The sequence below is a fragment of the Mytilus galloprovincialis genome, chromosome 12 (genome assembly GCF_965363235.1).
Source record: "Mytilus galloprovincialis chromosome 12, xbMytGall1.hap1.1, whole genome shotgun sequence".
NCBI lineage: Eukaryota > Metazoa > Mollusca > Bivalvia > Mytilida > Mytilidae > Mytilus > Mytilus galloprovincialis.
The window spans coordinates 45,930,259-45,937,758 of record NC_134849.1 but is presented as its reverse complement, the minus strand read 5'-3'; positions in this window follow the sequence as shown (position 1 = coordinate 45,937,758).

The following is a 7,500-nucleotide window of genomic DNA, read 5'->3' as shown; positions in this document are numbered from 1 at the left end:
ATTTGTTTTCTGACAATACAGGCTGCTACAAAAGTACCACTACCATAGCTGCCTTACACAAAACCTTGAAAGGGACAATCAAAACCTATAACTTTTGTGAAGCACAAGATGGGGAAGGTAATATTCATTTTGCTTTCAGGATCATTATCTGTGAAAACTAAAAATGAGTGAAATTGTTATGACAGACTCAATAACCCTTGATGTAATGGAAAATTGACCTGAATTTTTCACCATGAATGCAAAAGTATAACACACAATCTTGATAAATATAGAATAACCATACATTGTCTCGAAATATCAATTATTTGTACAAGGCTTAGAAACAGGTAGAAAGCGAGGCTGTGTCAAGCATTTCTACTTGTTTTTAGCCGATTACAAATAATATTTATATTTCGAGACAATGTATGGTTATTCTTTATATACTGCAACTTTTATAACTATTCTAAATGAAGTATTTAGAGCAAAAACTATCATTCTTTAATTTAGAGCGGATGACGTAAAATTTCCATGAACCTGTATCTTTTATTAACGTCATAAATAAGATAACACAGAAACGCATTGTCAACGTCATAAACAAGGCAATATACGGTCGGATACTGTATATCACATATGAATATACAGTCAATGCAATTTTACTGCTCAAATAGCACAGCTGCAGTAACTATAAGAACAGACAGCTGCCAATTCAACATGCTGATAAGATATAAAAAAAAGAAGATGCGGTGTGATTGCCAATGAGACAACTCTCCACAAGATACCAAAATAACACAGAAATTAACATTTATTGTCACTGTTTCATGTGTATGGCCTTCAGCAATGAGCAAAGCCCATATGGCAAAGTCACCTGGTCTATAAAAGGCCTTTAAATGACAATGTAAAAATCGTGTATGAAAAAATACATGGGTGTTATGGGGCAAACTATTTTACCTTGTATTGTATGGGAAAACACTGAGGAGTCCAACCATTTGACACAAATGCCAAAACCTCACCTAAATTAATCTTTAATCAGTAAAAATGGTTTCAAAGATATACCCAAGAGTGATGAAAGTAGCGTTAGACATCAACAAACAATCAACTACATGTACTTAGGTTGTAAATCCGTCAAGTAAACTTGTCATTTAGTAAGATCGTATAGTTTGCACTGCACGGAATTAATAAGTTTCAATGCATGTTTTTTTTCTTTCTGATAGATCTTTATTATTATTACAGTACTGTAGATTATCTATGATTGGTTTGAATAGAACAAATGAGAACATACTATATAATCGTTTATTGAATTTTATTTTTTATCGATATATTTCAATTAGAATTTTATGAATTAGTTATTTGTCCGATCAGAAATGTGTTAAATACGTAAATTTTAAAATACTGCCCTTTGTTTATTTCATTTGAACTTTACTTTACAAAACAAATGGGATTCAATTATAGTAATGAATTATACATTAACTGACCGTATTCTTTGTTTTAACTAGCTATTTGACACATTGATATTCAGGGTTAGTGACATAGATATGAATAAAAGGATCATTTGCTGTAGTCATTTGTCTCAACTCGGCTGATTCCGTACCCTCATCTAGCGGATTCTACCGAGGATTGCCGAATAGGGATGTAGTATGATTGCCAATGAGACAACTATCTACGTTGCGGAGTTCAAATGACGAAGATTTTTTTGCCGTAAGTCGTTGATTCTTCTCAGGTGTTATGGCTTTCGACATTAAAAATATGGCTGCCATTGCTGCTTTGGAAGAGGGGCAAAAGACACCAGAGGGACGGTCAAACTCATAGATCAAAAAATAAACTGACAACGGCATGGTTACAAAAGAAAAAGACAAACAGACAAATAATAGTACACAAGACACAACAGAGAAAACTAAACACTTGAGCAACACGAAGCCAACAAAAAACTGGGGATGATCTTAGGTGCTCCCGAAAGGTACAGCTTCCTGCTACATATGTGGTCCTCGTCTTGTTTCTCATGTTATAAAAACCCGGTAAATAGTCTAATTCGGTAGGTCACCTTCGTGAAAAGGGAATGCCATTGTAGTTACGACATAAGGAACATATCCGATATCATCTTTGAAACAGTAACTCCATTACGGTCAACCAACAAGGGATGACGCCGTAAAATTTACGAAGGAATGATCTCAAATTCACCATTTTGAACTCTTGATTTATTAGTTTCCTTGTGAGCAGCAACCACCTTGGATAACTACTTTTTGATATTGTTGCCAAAGCTTACCGGGTCGTGACATTGATAAGCAATCAACACAGAGTACGTGGACCACGTGACAAATAAGTGAACGATATTATTTTAGAATATTTTCCATGCATTCCCATCAGTTTATAATCAGTTGTTAAATGATATTGGTATTTTGATTTGTTCTTTAAGAACCTGTTCTTTCAGTTTCAGGTACTATTTATCTTCCAGTGCATTCTTTCATCGCGGTTTTTCCTCTCACGTGCGCTGTGCGACGGCCGAAGTTTAAACAAAAAGTATCGTAGTTGTAAGGTCACTGCATATGGCATTACTGCGATATATTAGAGAACGAGAAAACATAAAACTAATAGCAGTATATTTATGAAGATCTGGATAATGTTAAAGGATTTTCTATAAAAAGACATTCACGTGCACCTGTTTACATAGTAAAACTTAGTCATTCGAGTATATCAAACATATCAAATGATTCAAAATGGTTATGTATGTAGTATAATGTATACCTACAAAAGCCTATAAGGGTCACACACAAAAAGTATTTATCTCGTAATAAATATCTCATAATTATGAGAAAACTATCGCGTAATTACGGGATAATTATCGCGTAATTACAAGTAAAATGTCACGTAATTACGAGATAATCATTTTCTAGTAATTACGTTAAAAGAAAACTATCTCGTATTTAATTACGAAATAAACTTCCCTCGCCGGGATTCGAACCCATGCTACTGAGATATCGTGACACTCAATCGCCTGCACTGTATCCGGTGCGCTAGACCACACGACCGACTTGGTTTCACAATAATAAAGCTTTCGGTGGCCAGGTCTTACCTTTCCTCGTCAGTTTTAATCTAGCGTCGTAATACAGTACATGCTATATAAGGCATGAAGATATTATCGTTACAGATCAGATCAATTATCTATAGTAAAGGATCCTACAAATTAATGCAAGGTACAGTCACAGAAAAAAAAATGTATTTATAAGTACGTCTGAGTCAGTGACAACTCTACAGCAGATTTATCCATCGGATCACCAACAATGATGATGATACATAGCTGTGTACATTATGTATATACAAATCGTCTAAACATCAACCCAACAATGTTAGATCTGTAAATTTGCTTTCGCAAATTTTTTGTTCTTCCCTCGCCGGGATTCGAACCCATGCTATTGAGATATCGTGACACCAAATCGCCTGCACTGTATCCGGTGCGCTAGACCACACAACCACCTGGGCTTCACATAAAATAAAGCTTTCGGGTACAACAGATTTATCCATCGGATCACCAGCAGTGATGGTGATACATGACTGTGTTCATTCTGTATATATATATATCAGCCACTCCATGCGAAAAGGTACAAAAAGTCCTTTTGATAAACTTACGTTATTAAAGTTTGTTATAATATTTTTGAAAAACGATTTTATCCGAAAAAAATACATTAATGTAAACATTCATAAAATTGTCAATTCTATCCCGAATTTGTCAATTAAAACAGAAAAAGACTTAGAAGTATCTGATATTTTTGTATTTGAGCAATTGTAAAATCATTTGTTTCCCGGAATAATGCTATACTGACCAGAAACTTAAAATGTAAGACACTATAGAGACAAAAAGTCAATAATTTTCATCAGTTCTAGTTATATTTTGCAAATTAAGACAATTTAAAAGAGGGACGAAAGATACCAAAGGGACAGTCAAACTCATAAATCTAAAACAAACTGACAACGTCATGGCTAAAAATGAAAAAGACAAACAAACAACAGCACACACGACACAACATAGAAAACTAAAGAATAAACAACACGAACTCCACCAAAAAACTAGGGGTGATTTTAAACTGTACTTTGAAAATGTTTGAAATATATGAAATAATTCATTAAAAATCTTAATAAAACTAGCAAATTGGCTCAGCGCTTGAAGGTGTATATAGCTTAAGAATATGAGGAAAAGTAAATGTGTTTTATAAATCACAAGTTTGCTACCAATAATTATGCACACTTTTCGTAATTTTTTCGTATAGATATACAGATCATGATTACCCTTCCGGGGCACCTGATGAGAAACGCCTGTTTTATTAGCTCAAATGACCCAAAGGGTCAAGTGATATTTCTCTTTACTTGGCGTCCGTAAACTTTTACAAAAATCTTCTTCTTTGAAATCAATTTGCCAAATTGAACACACTTGGCCTTAATCATCTTTAGGGTTTCTAGTTTAAAAATGTATCCAAAGACCCCGCCCACCAACCAACATAGCCACTATGTCTAAAAATAGAACCAGTGTGGGGGTTGTTAAAATGAGGTCAACGCATTTAGAGCAAATATGAAAGGGTAATAATTTTCAGACGAATCAGACTTCCTGTTGTATGGATGCTGCCCCTGAATTGGTAATTTTAATGATTATTTTACGGTTTTTGGTTATTATCTTGAATATTATAATAGATAGAAATAGGGAAAATGTTTAGCCAAGTAAGCATTGGCGGATCCAGGGTGGGGGGGGGGGGGTTCCAGGTGGTTGGAACCCCCCTTTTTTGGCCGCTCATTGCATTTGAATGGGTACATATAGTTGGAACCCCCCTTTTTTGTCCTGGGTTGGGAACCCCCCCCCCCTTTTTTAAAAAGCTGGATCCGCCCCTGGTAAGATCTTTAAATAAGTCAAATGACCGAAATTGTCAATTACTCCCTTAAGGAGTTATTGCCCCTTAAAATTATTTATACAATTAAGTAATATTTTTACAAAAATTTTCTCTTCCTAATTTACTTGGCCAAATGAATTTTTATCTCGTAAATACGAGATAGTTTTCTCGTAATTACGCGTTAATTTTCTCGTAATTACGCGATAATTATCTCGTTCACTTATAAACTCGTAAATACGCGATAGTTTTCTCGTAATTACGAGATGAAACAAATATCATATTACGTGATAATTATTTTTTTTGTGACCCTAATAGGCTTTCGTACATGTATATACATTATTGTGGCTTGAATCAAATACTCTAATACTTTCGGTCTGTTTTAAATTGTAGTTTAATTAGTTTAATAGAAAACATATCACATAATAAGTCACAAATGTCATTTTGCTTTCTATTTCAATTATTACATTTTCATTCCCAGGTGACTTTAAACATCATCAAATATGTTTCAACCTAATTTAAAGCATTAATAAATGATAACAAAATTAGTTTCACATGAGCACTTACTCAATCCTATGGTATATATTATACGTTTCCAGTTTCTGGTCAAATACAAACAAACAGTGCTACATGATGTCATTTTGATTGTATTACCAATACGTTGATGTGTCTTTTAGAAGTTTTATGAGTGCTATCTGTCATTAAATTATTGCTTACGTTATTGTTAATCAATATTTCAAAGCTCTTTTCTATTTGTTTAAACTGTTACTTAAATGTTAACATAGTGTTACGTCAACCCCCGTCAGAACAAGCCATTATGTGTCTATTTAATTATTTTTGCAATTTGATTTTTTGATTTCTCTTGATTCAGAATATTTGTAATGACAGTAATACAAAAGATTTTAATGGGTGTTTATAGAGTCAACATTAAATTTTCAAAAGGTTCAAAGCACAGTACAAATCGACAATCTAGTCACAAAATGTGTAATGCCGACTGCATTTAACTTTTATTAACTATTAAAACAATTAAGAATTCCTCAGTTTTATTTTGGATTTTAGTCATTCATTTATTCTCATAATGCACAACCAAAAGGATATGCTGCCAATCGTCTTCTTTTGCATAATATCAAGAATACTCAAAATCTGCAACTGTTACTGCAACAACGATGAAAATGTTACCGGTGGTGCCTTCACCGATGGTACCTATATGGATTCATATGTCATAAGGGCGCACTCTGGTACCGGGCCGAAAATGTGTATTAGAGATTGCTTATTACAATCAGATTGCAATGCCGTAAATTTCAAAAAAGCAGACTGGACGTGTGAACTGTTATCCATTTCAGGAGGGGATCAGTCGACGGTACAAGCAGATTTTTTTTATTCATCCATTACTGGGTGGACTATGGTAAGACTATATTTTTATGAACTTTATGGAAAGAAATGTAAGGAATTTATGGAATACAAACGCTATTATCGTCTAACTGAGGCTCAGTTCCAAGTAATTCGAATCGATTCGCATGAACTAATTCGAATAAGTTTAATTCGCAATAAAAACGTTTTACGTCCTAACGTCGATTCTAATTCGAATTACAATGCTCGTCAAATTCGCTTTACTGTCCAAACGACGTAAGCTTTGAATTCGTAATTACAAATTCGCATTTCAGCCAAAAAAAAAAAAAAAAAACGCGATTTGCGAATTCGATTTACATTCGATTCGAATTCAATTCGAATTTAATGAACGTATGAACGAGGCATTAATAGACATGTACATGTTGTCAAAAAACACTTTAACAAATCTCAAAAATTATTTATTGAAAATATTTCAATTCTACATAATAAAATTTGTCAAAACAGTACTGTACGGGAAGCGTTTACGCGCCGCATACATGTATATACTTTTTTTCTTTTTTGTGTTATTTCGTGAATATTTGTGTTTTGTTCTATCTTGATAGGACCTTCGGTATTTTTTATTTTTTTTATTTTTTTTTATATATCTGAACTGGATTTTGAATAATACGGCATTTTCACACTTCTCAAAACGTCGCGTGCTCTTACGTGTATAATTATGGTAAAATCGTTTGATGTACAATATGTTTTGGTAAATGACTGTTACAAAATACAAGTTCTGTCTCGGATTACGGAATAAAACAATTACTGTCTTTGTAAATGTGTTGTTTATTTGACTTTTTTAAAACTGAAATTCAAATCGGACTTTGGCCTAATTGAATATTAAGTATCGGTTTTTCAAATGCCAGTTCAACCACATACTCCCCTCACCAAAAGACATTAATTGTACAATATCACCAACGTATTACAAATTTCATCAACATTTTAAAAATGTGCACAATTTGTAATATTCTCTTGTTTCTCGAGTAATTTTAAATGCAATTAAAGTTGCTTGTTTGATACATTTAAGTGCAATAAATCAAAAATATATAGACCAAAAGAAAAAGAAAAGACTCACAGGTTTTATGTTGGATTGAATTAGCACATACAATGCACCAAAACTGTTACTTATAAGTACGCTATTGACAGTGTTTTGTTTATCAGCTCAGAGAAATAACTTTGTCATTTGACCGTGACGTCATTAATGTTTTTCATGGTTTACTCCGGCTTAAAATGGAATTTAGAATTGAGTTATAAGGATTATCTG